At 37.8% G+C, this 15,583-nt stretch overlaps 1 protein-coding gene across 2 annotated transcripts in view; it reads left to right on the top strand.

Annotated features, from left to right (window-relative positions):
- The window catches only part of PXDNL (peroxidasin like), a 481,521-nt gene that overhangs the window by 272,827 nt on the left and 193,111 nt on the right, over positions 1-15,583 (top strand). The gene's annotated exons all lie outside the window — the stretch shown is intronic.

Here is a 15,583-nt window from a genome sequence, read left to right as displayed (position 1 = left end):
AAAGTCTGGTTTATCACTTGACACAAAATAGACATTTCATAGAAAATAGACATTGATACCTGCGATTATTATTAATATATCAAGTTCATAGATATTTAACTGATATGGGATTTCCCAGAGCATGAGATCTAACCTCTCATTTGACAAATTAATAACCAAATACAATGTTAATTAAATGACTTGCCTGGGTTAAAAGTTTGTAGAATTATCATTACAACCTAGATGTCCTGACTGCTATTCTAGTGCACTTTTCAGCATTTGACACCTTACTGCTGGTTTCAAGAATAGTTTGAAATCCCATAAACTTTAGTTTCACTTTTCAGAATTTCAGTGTGAAATATAAATTCTTCAGTATGAAAAAGTTATGTTATGTAGTTATACTGCTACTGAATGACAATTTGATGTTTCTTCAGCTATTTCTCTCAATTTTTAGTGTCTGTGATGCAAACATTAATTAGATATTTGAAGAGATTTTTCCTCATTTACGACAAGCTATGGGATATTTATCAGCTTAGATATATAGAACACGTTTTGATCTTTAATAAATCGGACTCTTAAATATCAGAAACTTCGACTCTCAGCTTTCTTTCTATCTTCAATGCCACTTCTTATTTTCAAAAGGCTATTTGCAATCATTTCTGTAATAAACATGTTTCTATAACAGTCCAAAGAAATCTAGATTTTAGATTATTATATTAAAATATGATCAAACACTTTTTAAAAATTATTGTTTCTGTTTACTTCTCCCCTTATTAATTTTCTTTTACATGGCTAATGAGCCATCCTATGACAAAGTGTGTTTCTTCACCTTTACATAATTTTTACTGTATTATAGAACCATCACAAAAACCAATTAAATATAACTTCTTTAATAACAACAACAAACAAAACCCTTATCACTGTGATGTGTTTTTCATCAAATATATTCACAGATAGTTTATAAAAATTAACATATGAAAAGTTCTAATTCTTGTTTAAAGTGCACATAATTCTCATCAGTAAATGCTTTGTATTCTGATAATAATTATTGGTCTTATTAATATTGAGTAATACTATTGTTTAAAGCCATGGAGATAGGCATTTCTGCTTGCTAATTTTAAAGCATGATTCCATGCTCTTGTAAATCACTATTCAAAGAGGATTTTTGGAATCCAAATATGTAATCTCTAATCCTTGGAATTTTTCATAATTTTAATTGTAGCTCTGAAAGCCAATTCATTTCAGTATATCCCTATCAAACTAAAGAAGAGCTTGAGATGCCTGAAATATTTGTTCTTTAGGATCTATATACATGGTCTTTCTTTTAGTGATTCTTATTGTTCATAATCTTTTTTGGGTTAAAATCCTTTTTGAGGAAGGGAGGGACACATGATAGATGTTTGCATAGCCTTGAAAATATAGTAGGGCATTGTAATGCCAATTCTGCTACTGACATGATTGTTTACATTCAGCATGAAAATACATTTTTTGATTTTCCTGTAGTCTTCAAGACATAGTCTGTGATCTAAAAAAAAACAGGAATGAGAAGTGAGGAAGGGATACTGAAGAAGGATTTGTTAGTCTAAGTCTTTTTTTTTATCTTTTGGTCAATTGAAAGTTTGATAAACTACATTTTTTTTAAGATTTTATTTATTTATTTATTTATTTATTTATTTATTTGAAAGAGACAGTGTGTGTGAGCAGTAGCGGTGGGGAGGAGTAGAGGGAGAGTGAGAAAAAGAATCTCAAGCCCACTTCATGCTGAGCACAGAGCTGACACAGGGCTTGATCCCAAGACCCTGAGATCATGGTCTGAGATGAAATTAAGAGTTGGAAACTTAACCAACTGAGCCACCCAGGTGCCCCAAGCTACGTTCATTTTTTAAAACCACTTTATTGAGGTATGATTCACATACAAAAGGCTGTGCATACTTAATGTAAAAAACTTGATGAGTTTGGGGATAAGTATATACCCATAAAATCATTGCCACAATCTATGCCATAAATATATCCATCACTTCCAAAAGTTTCCTCCCATCTCTCTAGTATTATTTTTTATAAGAATATATAATATACCCTCTTAAATTTTTAAGCATACAATTCAGCCTTAAGTCCTGAAACTATAACACTACCAGAAGAATACATAGAGAAAAATCTTCTTGACATTGGTCTTCAATGATTTCTTGGATATGAAAGTGAAAGCACATGCAACAAAAGCAAAAATAGACAATTAGAGCTACATCAAACTAAAAAAAGCTTCTGTACAACAAAGGAAACCATCAACAAAATGAAAGGCCTCTTAAGTAATGGAAAAAATATTGCAAACATACATCTAATAAATCCAAAATATATGAGGAACTCCTACAATTCAATAGCAAAACACCAAATAACCTGATTAAAAAATAGGCAAAAGACTTGAATAGATATTTCTCCCTAAATGACTTACAAATGGATAATAATTATATGAAAATGTGCCCAATGTCACTAGTCATCAAGGAAATGCATATGAAAACCATGATGTGAAGTCACCTCACACTTGTTAAGATGGCTATTATAAAAAAAAAAGTGTTGTGGGGATGCTGTAAAGAGTGTACAGTGTTGGTGGGAATGTAAATTGGTACAGCCACTATGGAAAAAAGTACAGAGGTTCCTCAAAAAATTAAAAATAGAATTACCATGTGATCTACCAACCCCACTCCTGGGTATTTATTCAGAGAAGTTGAAATCAGGATCTCAAAGAGATGCAATCAGGATACAAAGAGATACAAGAACTAATCTTCGACAAAGTAGGAAAGAATGTCCAATGGAAAAAGACAGTCTCTTCAACAAATGGTGTTGGGAAAATTGGATAGCCACATGCAGAAGAATGAAACTGGACTGTTGCTTTACACCACACACAAAAATAGACTCAAAATGGTTGAAAGACCTAAATGTAAGACAGGAGTACATCAAAATCCTAAAGGAGAACACAGGCAGCAACCTCTTTGACCTCAGCCACAGCAACTTCTTCCTAGAAACATTGCCAAAGGCAAGGGAAGCAAGGGCAAAAATGAACTATTGGTACTTCATCAAGATTAAAACTTCTGCACAGCAAAGGAAACAGTCAACAAAACCAAAAGACAACCAACTGAAGGGAAGAAGATATTTGCAAATGACATATCAGATAAAGGGCTAGTATCCAAAATCCATAAAGAAATTCTTAAACTCAGCACCCAAAGAACAAATGATCCAATCAAGAAATGGGCAGAAGACATGAACAGACATTTTTCCAAAGAAGACATCCAAATGGCCAACAGACACATGAAAAAGAGCTCAACATCACCTGGCAACAGGGAAATCCAAATCAAAACCTCAGTGGGATACCACCTCACACCAGTCAGAATGGCTAAAATTAACAAGTCAGGAAACGATAGATGTCAGCGGGGATGCAGAGAAAGGGGAACTCTCCTACACTGTTGGTGGGAATGCAAGCTGGTGCAGCCACTCTGGAAAACAGTATGGAGGTTCTTCAAAAGTTGAAAATAGAGATACCATATGACCCAGTAATTGCACTACTGGGTATTTACCCCAAAGATACAAATGTAGGGATCCGAAGGCATCCATACACCCTGATGTTTATGGCAGCAATGTCCATAATAGCCAAACTATGGAAAGAGCCAAGATGTCCCTCGACAGATGAATGAATAAAGAAGATGTGGTGTATATATACACAATGAAATATTATGCAACCATCAAAAGGAATGAAATCTTGCCATTGGCAACAATGTGGTGGAACTGGAGGGTATTATGCTGACGAAATAAGTCAATCAGAGAAAGACATGTATCATATGACCTCACTGATATGAGGAATTCTTAATCTCAGGAAACAAACTGAGGGTTGCTGGAGTGGTGGGAGGTGGGAGGGATAGGGTGGCTGGGTGACAGACATTGGGGAGAGTATGTGCTATGGTGAGCACTGTGAATTGTGTAAGACTGTTGAATCACAGACCTGTACCTCTGAAACAAATAATACATTATACATTAAAAAAAAAAAAAGAAGAAGAAGAAGATAGCAGGAAGGGAAGAATGAAGGGGGGCAATCGTATGGGGAGATGAACCATGAGAGACTATGGACTCTGAGAAACAAACTGTGGGTTCTAGAGGGGAGGGGTGTGGGGAGATGGGTTAACCTGGTGATGGGTACTAAAGAGGGCACATACTGCATGGAGCACTGGGTGTTATAAGCAAACAATGAATCATGGAACACTACATCAAAAACTAATGATGTAATGTATGGTGATTAACATAACATAATAATAAAAAAATACAAAAAAAACCTAATGATGTAATGTATGGTGATTAACATAACAATAAAAAAGAAAGTGTTAAATGAATAAATTTGTGAGGATTCAATCAATTTTACCAAAGGTAAAGACCATTTCCTTGGGTACAATTTTCCATTTTATATATAGTTGAACATCACTCTTTAAGGGCGATAGTATCTCCAAAGCATGTTTTTATCCTACAGATGACACAGAGGACTCTAATGCTTCTATCTTTCAGAACAAAAGTAACTGCTGTGTTCTTACAAAGCACAGTTTAATATTTCTTTATTAGTCAGTCATCCTGCTTTCAATTATTCTTCTTCATCCAAAATTTCTGTCTTTATTCTGTTGATACAATAGACATATTTTCATTGATTAATTTTTTTTGCCAATAAATTTCTCATCTTAGCCTCCTTAATAGGCGCTAAATATCTCTTGTGAAATTGATATTTTCTAGTAATGGTCATCATATGACCACTGAACTAGAAGTAATACAATCCATTTTAGCCATTATTTTTAAGTTATATTTCCTTTTCAATGTATAACTTCATATTCCTTACTTTTCCTTTTCTTTAGATGTTTACTTATTGCTAAATGGTATATTTTATCTAGAGCATTTTTATTAGATAACAGCAGGCTTTCATACCTGTGTTAAACTGTTATGTTTTCCTCCATGTCTTAAATATCAACATCTTATTCCATTGTCTACTGAAATTATAGAAAAAGGCAGAATGGTGTTTCCAAGAACATAAGATCTTAGAAATCAGACTGAAATAAGTGTGATCTGACTGAACATGTGTTGCACTTATTAATTATTTAATCTTCAGCATTTCACTTTACAATTCTAAACTTCATTTTCCTTTTATTGTTTTTTTAAATGAGGATAATAGTATCTATTTGCCAGACTGACTCTGAGATCTAGGAATAATATATATGAAAGGCTTGGCAAGAGTTGACCTTGAAATAACAATACCTATTATTTTAATAACTATATTTATTATTATTTTATAGTTATTAGTTCACTAATTATTTTCTACACAATTTGTTAAAATAAACAGCTAATTTATTATTTATTTATTTTAAGAAATAGCTAATTTAAATGGTGTAATTTTTTTAAAGATTTATTTATTTGAGAGAGAGTGGGGGTAGGAAGGGATAGAGAGGGGGAGAGAGAAACTCAACCAGACTCTGTGCTGAGCATGGAGCCTGAAGCGGGGCTCCATCTCATGACCCTGAGATCAAGACCTGAGCTGAAACCAAGAGTTGGAGTCTTACCTTATTGAGCCATCCAGGCATCCCTAAATGGTATATTTTTAAATACAAAGTTTAATTTAGCTAGTGATACAAAGTATTATTAACAATGTCTTTGATCTTTCTTGATCTGTCTAGTTTATTTTAAAGGACTTTCCAATTTGATTACTTAATATAAGCCATAAGTGACTATAAATGCTAACAAGATGTCATCTTTTTAAACATGTAAATATATCAAATTATAAAGTTAATATTTCAAAGCTTTTTAAAAGTAACTTATTTTTTCAGGAGGCTTTAAACCTAATTAAAATTTTTTAAGAATCTAAAATTACAAAGAATTGAATAACTATCATAATGCTTTTGGATTTACATATACTTGGAAAATACAAAAATTCTGACTGGTCAAAAGAATATATGAGTAAAACTTCTTTTGCTCATTCATTGCCTGAAAGTCCTGCATTAGAGCCACTTTGGGTTTATCCAAATTGTCAATGTCATTCATCCAAAGACAACCAGGTAAATCCCCATAGTTAAGCAAGTTGAGTTTGTTACTAATTGCAGTGAATGAGAACACATGCTGTCGGGAGTCATGAGGGGTATCAGTAAGAGGGTGTTAGAAAAAACATATTATAAACTTAAACTTTGGCTAGGTGATTTTGGAGAGGGAAAGAAGGCAGGGATTTTCTCTAAATTGAATAATGCCCCCAAATGATTGTGTATCTTAATAAATCTTATCTATAGAGAGGGGAGAATAGAATGAGGTTAAAGATGTAATTGGTAAGGATATAGCATTCACTCAATCTGGCCAAAAGAAGAGGGTGTTTGGTATTTGCAGGTGGCAAAGTAAACTTGTTTTTGTTTGTGCTTAGACAAAATTAAGAAGTAGCCTTGTTTTGTCTCATCTTATCAAGGTCTCAGAGTAACCTTGTTTTAGCTAGGATTCTGTGAGATTATGTTCAATAGAATACCATGGCGTATCTATGAGTGCCAGGCCAGCTTCTGAATGTCAAAGATAATCTTCCTTTTTTTTTGTTTTTCCTGTCTCAAGATAAATTAGAGCCCAGAATTCAGAATAAAATATAGATCATTATGGTGGTAAAGATTCTTCATTAAAGACTTTATTTAAAATGATCCTTCCATCATGATAACTAGTAACTTATTCTCAGTGTAAAAAGCATCTTTGATGTATAACATCTGAAAAAGTTTCATTGATTTATGAACAGAGACAAATCTCTGCTTTTGGCTATTATGTTGTAGGAGAGAGCAGTTTTACATTCTGCTTTTAAAAACTAGAAAACAAGGCAAAATATATAAGCCAGCAGTTTCCAGGCATTGGACAACAGGAACAAAGAGCTGTGATCCATGACACAGGTACACATGATGTGATCTCTGTGATTGTCATAGTTCACTGCCCAGAGGCAGTTTCCAGGTTGAAGCACAGGAAGGGTTACACAAGCCAGAGACTGGCTGAGTTGGGGAGACAGAGATTGGAGTTTGGGGATCCTGGCATGGTGAAAACTGATGACATGGGGCACCAGAGAGTAGAAGCCTACATGGAGAGGGCCCTGGAGACCTGCAGAGGCTTCTCCTAGTCTTTGGCTTGGTACTGATCAGTACATATTTCAGGAAACTACCTGTGCATAGAAGAGAACTACTGGAAATCTCTAGGTCAGAAAATTCCCAGAAATTCCTACAGAGGGCTAAGAATAGTTTGTGGTACTACCAGCCAGTATGGAAGGACCTGATGCTACATAGCACTGGATAGAGTCCTCAGTGGAGTGTCACCTTAATAGAAGGGCTAAATGAGTCCTAATATAAAGACTGCTTGACCTTCTCTAGTATAGGTTAAAACAAACCAGAGAGAATCAAACTGCTCTCAGATAATATAACTGTGCCAGAATGAAGTCCACTATTCATCAAGGAAATGCAACAAAAGCCAGCACCCAATAACCCAACATTCACAATTCTTCTGATTCAATCAAAAATTGCCAAGCAAGCACATCATACCAGAGTTATAAAATTAAGAAACCAAAACCTGATAGTACTAAAAGGAGAAATAAGTAAATTGAACACTCTTCTGTCAATAACTGATGGAAATATAGACAGAAAAATCACTAAGCATATAGGAGACCAGAATAGCAGTATCAACCAACTTGACCTAACTGAAAGTAATAGGGCATTCTACCTTAAGCCTGAAAAATATACAACATTTTCAGTGCACAAGATAGATCATGTTCTAAGCTACAAAATAATTCTAAATAATTTTCTTTTTTAACCACAAATGGATTTATTCATGAATAGGAGAGAATTGCAATTTGGGACAAGCAAGCTATAGTAAGCCATAGACAAGTCCAACAAACAAAGGAGAAAATATTATTTCATGGGGAAGGAGGGGGGTGGGAGTGATTGTTTTGGACAAAATCTATTGGAGAAAAGGAAGAGTTCAGGGTGATGATGGTTTCTCATTGGCTGAGTTGCTGGGGTAGTTGATTTCTTATAGGAGGTGCAATGTGTATCTTTGTTGTGCCTTATAAATTGATAATTCTTTCCTGTTGATGATTCTTCTTTTGGGGTCTGTAATCCCACACGTCTTCATGTAATTGACACAAAGTAGTACCATGTGAAGGCTCCTCCTTCTGGCTTCCTGAATCCATTTTAATGAGGTTTCCCTTTACAAATTTTCACATTTCCTTCTTTTGATCAAGATCTTTTTTTGAAAACACCACTGATCAAGAGTCAGGTTTTCTGGGGCACCTGGGCGGCCCAGTCGGTTAAGTGTCTGCGTTTGGCTCAGGTCTAGATCTCCGAGTCCTGGGATTGAGCCCCATGTGGGGCTCCCTGCTCAGCGGGGAGTCAGCTTCTCCCTTTCTTTTCTTTAAATTTTTTATTGTTATGTTAATCACCATACATTATATCATTAGTTTTTGATGTAGTGTTCCATGATTCATTGTTTGTGCATAACACCCAGTGCTCCACACAAAATGGGCTCTCTTTAATACCCATCACCAGGCTAACCCATCCCCCACCCTCCTCCCCTCTAGAACCCTCAGTTGTTTTTCAGAGTCCATCGTCTCTCATGGTTCGTCTCTCCCTCCGACTTACTCCCCATCATTCTTCCCCTCCTGCTATCTTCTTCTTTTTCATTTTTTTAACATATGTTGCATTATTTGTTTCAGAAGTACAGATCTGTGATTCAACAGTCTTGCACAATTCACAGCGCTCATCATAGCACATACCCAACCCAATGTCTATCACCCAGCTACTCCATCCCTCCCACCCCCCACCTCTCCAGCAACCCTCAGTTTGTTTCCTGAGATTAAGAATTCCTCATATCAGTGAGGTCATATGATACATGTCTTTCTCTGATTAACTTATTTCACTCAGCATAACACCCTCCAGTTCCATCCACGTCGTTGCAAATGGCAAGATCTCATTGCTTTTGATGGCTGCATAATATTCCATTGTGTATATATACCACCTCTTCTTTATCCATTTATCTGTCGATGGACATCTTGGCTCTTTCCACAGTTTGGCTATAGTGGACATTGCTGCTATAAATATGGGGTGCATGTACCCTTTCAGATCCCTACATTTGTATCTTTGGGGTAAATACCCAGTAGTGCAATTACTGGGTCATAGGGAAGCGCTATTTTCAACTGTTTGAGGAACCTCCATACTGTTTTCCAGAGTGGTTGCACCAGCTTGCATTCCCACCAACAGTGTGGGAGGGTTCCCTTTTCTCCGCATCCCCGCCAACATCTGTCTTTTCCTGACTTGTTAATTTTAGCCATTCTGACTGGTGTGAGGTGGCATGTCATTGAGGTTTTGATTCAGATTTCCCTGATGCCGAGCAATGTTGAGCACTTTTTCATGTGTCTGTTGGCCATTTGGATGGCTTCTTTGGAGAAATGTCTGTTCATGTCTTCTGCCCATTTCTTGATTGGATTATTTGTTCTTTGGGTGTTGAGTTTGATAAGTTCTTTATAGATTTTGGATACTAGCCCTTTATCTGATATGTCATTTGCAAATATTTTCTCCCATTCTGTGGGTTGTCTTTTGGTTTTGTGGACTGTTTCTTTGGCTGTGCAAAGGCTTTTTATTTTGATGAAATCCCAATATTCATTTTTGCCCTTCCTACCCTTGCCTTTGGCAATGTTTCTAGGAAGAAGTTGCTGTGGCTGAGGTCAAAGAGGTTGCTACTGGTATTCTCCTTTAGAATTTTGATGGACTCCTGTCTCACGTTTAGGTCTTTCAAACATTTGGAGTCTATTTTTGTGTGTGGTGTAAGGAAATGATCCAGTTTCATTCTGCATGTGGCTGTCCAATTTTCCCAACACCATTTGTTGAAGAGACTGTCTTTTTTCCATTGGACATTCTTTCCTGCTTTGTCAAAGATGAGTTGACCATAGAGTTAAGGGTCCATTTCTGGGCTCTCGATTCTGTTCCATTGATCTATGTGTCTGTTTTTGTGCCAGTACCATACTGTCTTGATGATGACAGCTTTGTAATAGAGCTGGAAGTCTGGAATTGTGATGCCGCCAGCTTTGCTTTTCTTTTTCAATATTCCTCTGGCTATTTGGGATCTCTTCTGGTTCCATACAAATTTTAGGATTATTTGTTCCATTTCTTTGAAAAAAGTGGATGGAATTTTGATGGGGATTGCATTGAATGTGTAGATTGCTCTAGGTAGCATTGACATCTTCACAATGTTTGTTCTTCCAATCCATGAGCATGGAACGTTTTTCCATTTCTTTGTGTCTTCTTCCATTACTTTCATGAGTATTTTATTGTTTTCTGAGTACAGATCCTTTGCCTCTTTGGTTAAATTTATTCCTAGGTATCTTAAGGTTTTGGGTGCAATTGTAAATGGGATCGACTCCTTGATTTGTCTCTTTTCTGTCTTGTTGTTGGTGTATAGGAATGCCACTGATTTCTGTGCATTGATTTTATAGCCTGCTACTTCACTGAATTCCTGTATGAGTTCTAGCAGTTTTGGGTGGAGTCTTTTGGGTTTTCCACATACAGTATCATATCATCTGCAAAGAGTGAGAGTTTGACTTCCTCTTTGTCGATTTGGATGACTTTGATTTCTTTTTGTTGTCTGATTGCTGTGACTAGGACTTCTAATACTATGTTGAATAGCAGTGGTGAGAGTGGACATCGCTGCCGCATTCCTGACCTTAGGGGAAAAGCTCTCAGCTTTCCCCCATTGAGAATGATATTCACTGTAGGTTTTTCGTAGATGGCTTTTATGATATTGAGGTATGTACCCTCTATCCCTATACTCTGAAGAGTTTTGATCAAGAAAGGATGCTGTACCTTGTCAAATGCTTTTTCTGCATCTATTGAGAGGATCATATGATTCTTGTTCTTTCTTTTATTAATGTATTGTATCACGTTGATTGATTTGCGGATGTTGAACCAACCTTGCAGCCCAGGGATAAATCCCACTTGGTCATGGTGAATAATCCTTTTAATGTACTGTTGGATCCTATTGGCTAGTATTTTGGTGAGAATTTTTGCATCCATGTTCATTAAGGATATTGGTCAGTAATTATCCTTTTCGACGGGGTCTTTGTCTGGTTTTGGGATCAAGGTAATGCTGGCCTCATAAAATGAGTTTGGAAGTTTTCCTTCCATTTCTATTTTTTGGAACAGTTTCAGGAGAATAGGTATTAATTCTTCTTTAAATGTCTGATAGAATTCCCCTGGGAGGCCATCTGGCCCTGGGCTTTAGTTTGTTGGGACATTTTTGATGACTGCTTCAATTTCCTTAGTGGTTATATGTCTGTTCAGGTTTGCTATTTCTTCCTGGTTCAATTTTGGTAGTTGATACATCTCTAGGAATGCACCCATTTCTTCCAGGTTATCTAATTTGCTGGCATAGAGTTGCTCATAATATGTTCTTATAATTGTTTGTATTTCTTTGGTGTTGCTTGTGATCTCTCCTCTTTCATTCATGATTTTGTTGATTTGGGTCATTTCTCTTTTCTTTTTGATCAGTCTGGCCAGGGGTTTATCGATCTTGTTAATTCTTTCAAAGAACCAGCTCCTAGTTTCGTTGATCTGTTCTACTGTTCTTTTGGTTTCTAGTTCATTGATTTCTGCTCTGATCTTTATGATTTCTCTTCTCCTGCTGGGTTTAGGCTTTCTTTGCTGTTCTTTCTCCAGCTCCTTTAGGTGTAGGGTTAGGTTGTGTATTTGAGACCTTTCTTGTTTCTTGAGAAAGGCTTGTATTGCTATATACTTTCCTCTCAGGGATGCCTTTGCTGTATCCCAAAGATTTTGAACAGTTGTGTTTTCATTTTCATTGGTTTCCATGAATTTTTTTAATTCTTCTTTAATTTCTTGGTTGACCCATTCATTCTTTAGTAGGATGCTCTTTAGCCTCCATGTATTTGAGTTCTTTCCGACTTTCCTCTTGTGGTTGAGTTCTAGTTTCAAAGCATTGTGGTCTGAAAATATGCAGGGAATGATCCCAATCTTTTGGTACCGATTGAGACCTGATTTGTGACCTAGGATGTGATCAATTCTGGAGAATGTTCCATGGGCACTAGAGAAGAATGTGTATTCCGTTGCTTTGGGATGGAATGTTCTGAATATGTCTGTGAAGTCCATTTGGTCCAGTGTGTCATTTAAAATCTTTATTTCCTTGTTGATCTTTTGCTTAGATGATCTGTCCATTTCAGTCAGGGGGGTGTTAAAGTCCCCCAGTATTATTGTATTGTTGTCAATGTGTTTCTTTGCTTTTGTTATTAATTGCCTTATATAATTGGCTGCTCCCATGTTCGGGGCATAGATATTTACAATTGTTAGATCTTCTTGTTGGATAGACCCTTTAAGTAGGATATAGTGTCCTTCCTCATCTCTTATTACAGTCTTTGTTTTAAAATCTAGTTTGTCTGATATAAGGATTGCCACCCCTGCTTTCTTTTGGTGTCCATTAGCATGGTACATGGTTTTCCACCCCCTCACTTTCAATCTGGGGGTGTCTTTGGGTGTAAAATGAGTCTCTTGCAGACAGCATATTGATGGGTCTTGTTTTTTAATCCAATCTGATAGCCTGTGTCTTTTGATTGGGGCATTTAGCCCATTTACATTCAGGGTAACTATTGAAAGGTATGAATTTAGTGCCATTGTATTACCTGTAAGGTGACTGTTAACTGTCTGTTGTCTGTGTTCGTTTCTGCTCTTTGCTGCTTTTAGGTTCTCTCTTTGCTTAGAGGACCCCTCTCAATATTTCTTGGAGGGCTGGTTTCGTGTTTGCAAATTCCTTTAGTTTTTGTTTGTTCTGGAAGCTTTTTATCTCTCCTTCTATTTTCAATGATAGCCTAGCTGGATATAGTATTCTTGGCTGCATATTTTTCTCGTTTAGTGCTCTGAAGATATCTTGCCAGTCCTTTCTGGCCTGCCAGGTCTCTGTGGATAGGTCTGTTGCCAATCTAATGTTTCTACCATTGTAGGTTACATATCTCTTCTCCCGAGCTGCTTTCAGGATTTTCTCTTTGTCTCTGAGACTCGTAAGTTTTACTATTAGATGTCGGGGTGTTGACCTATTTTTATTGATTTTGAGAGGGGTTCTCTGTACCTCCTGGATTTTAATGCCTGTTTCCTTCCTCACATTAGGGAAGTTCTCTGCTATAATTTGCTCCAATATACCTTCTGCCCCTCTCTCTCTCTCTTCTTCTTCTGGGATCCCAATTATTCTAATGTTGTTTCATCTTATCGTATCACTTATCTCTCGAATTCTGCCCTCGTGATCCTGTAGTTGTTTCTCTCTCTTTTTCTCAGCCTCTTTATTTTCCATCATTTGGTCTTCTATATCGCTGATTCTCTCTTCTGCCTCATTTATCCTAGCAGTTAGTGCCCCCATTTTTGATTGCACCTCATCAATAGCCTTTTTGATTTCGATTTGGTTAGATTTTAGTTCTTTTATTTCTCCAGAAAGGGTTTCTCTAATAACTTCCACGCTTTTTTCAAGCCCAGCTAGTATCTTTAAAGTCATGATTCTGAACTCTAGGTCCGACATCGTACTAATGTCCGTATTGAGTAGGTCCCTGGCTGACGGTACTACCTCTTGTTCTTTTTGCTGAGGTGATTTCTTTCGTCTTGTCATTTTGTCCAGAGGAGAGTAGATGAATGAGAGAACAAAAGGCTAACAGGTTTACAACGTCCCCAGCAAATATACTGTATACAAATCAGAAAAGACCTGAAACCAGGGGAAAAGAAAGGGAAAGAAAGAAAAAAGAAAGAGAACAAGAAAAAAAAAAAGAAAAAAAAGATAAAAACAAAAACAAAACAATTCAAAAAAGGCAGAATATGATCAAATATGATCAGGCTAGTGCATAGATCAGTGCCACACACTAGATTTTGGGCGTATTTTGGTCTGTTAGAAAAAGTGCCTCCTAAAATTTTAAAGGAAGAAAGACATATATGTACAAAATAAGGGTTGATACAATGAAGGGATGGAAGATGACTGTAAAGATGAAAATTATAAAAGATTTTATAAAAGGACTTGGTAAGATAAGTTGTTTGAAAAAAGAAAGAAGATTTAAGGAAAAAAAAAAAAGGAAAAAGGGAGAGAATGTGATCAGGCAGGAGACTAGAACAAAGCCATACACTAGTGGTTTAGGGTATATTTTGATCTGTTAGAAGAAACTGTACCTCAAAATTTTAAAGAGAGAACAACTTATATATATATGCCAAAAACAAGGATAACTACTATGAAGGGATAAAATATGACTCTAAAAATGAACAAAAAATAAAAAATGTTTTTTTTTTTTTAAAAAAGGGATTTATAAGATGTTGGTTGAAAAAGGGAAAAAGAAAAATAAAAAAAGTCATCAATAATTAACTTTGATGAAATAATGAATCATGGTAAAAAAAAAAAAAAAGAAGAAGCCATGAATCTATGTGCAGTATTCCCCTAGCGCTGGAGTTCTCCTATTCTCCTTGATCGATCAACTTGGTCTTGGCTTGCCGGCTGTTTGTGCTGATCTTCTGGGGGAGGGGCCTGTTGCTGTGGTTTCCAAATGTCTTTGCCGGAGGCGGAATTGCCCCGCCCTTGTCGGTCCGGGCTAAGGAAGCTGCTCCAGTTTGCTCTCAGGAGCTTTTGTTCCCTGCAAGCTCTCGGTACAGCTTTGGAGGACCAGGGCGAAAATGGCGGCCTCCCAGTCTCCGCCCGGAGGAGCCGAGAACTCGGGGCCCCACTCCTCAGTGCGCCCCCAGAGAAAAGCAGTCCCTCCCGTGTCCCCGGTCTCTGGCCGCACTCCGTGCTCACCCGGCCTGTGATCGAGCGTTGCTATCTCTGGCACCCGACCCCGCTCGGAGTCTCCAAACCCAGCAGATCCCTGCAGTGTGTTCCCGCACCGCTCCTTCCCGGGAAGGAAGGGGAGTCTCCCCGGATCTGCTGCTTGTTGGGTCCCTGCTGGGGGAGCCGTGCCCCGACTGGGCCGCAGATCACAGTTTGTGGCAACCCAGAGCTGAGAGCCCGCGACTCTGCTCCGTCTCTGCAGCCGTCTTCCCTGCTCTGATACCTGGGAGCTCTGCCGCACTCAGGCACCCCCGGTCTCTCTGTGACCCCAAGGGTCCTGAGACCACACTGTCCCGGGAGGATTCCACCCCCCGCTTAGCCACTGCAGCGACGTCCCTCCGCCGAGCCAACTTTTAAAAGGTCCGATTTTGTGCTCCGCGGCTCTAGCACTTGCCAGAAGCGGCCGGCGGAGGCCCCTGCCCCGCCGTCTATCCTCCCGAATATCGCCTCGGATTCACTTCTCCGCACGCCCTACCTTCCAGTAAGTGGTCGCTTCTCTGTTCAGAGAGTTGTTGCTACTCTCCTGTTCGATCTCCTGTTGAGTTCGTAGGTGTTCAGAATGGTTTTTTCCCTATTCAGCTGAATTCCTGAGACCAGACAAAATCTAGGTCTCCTACTCCTCCGCCATCTTGCTCTGCCTCCGAGTGCCCCCATTTTTGATTGCACCTCATTAATAACCATTTTGATTTCGACTTGGTTAAATTTTATTTCTTTTATTTCTCCTGAAAGGGTTTCT

This window comes from Zalophus californianus, chromosome 4 (genome assembly GCF_009762305.2).
Source record: "Zalophus californianus isolate mZalCal1 chromosome 4, mZalCal1.pri.v2, whole genome shotgun sequence".
Classification (NCBI taxonomy): Eukaryota; Metazoa; Chordata; class Mammalia; order Carnivora; family Otariidae; genus Zalophus; species Zalophus californianus.
This window is presented reverse-complemented; position numbering and strand designations above follow the sequence as displayed.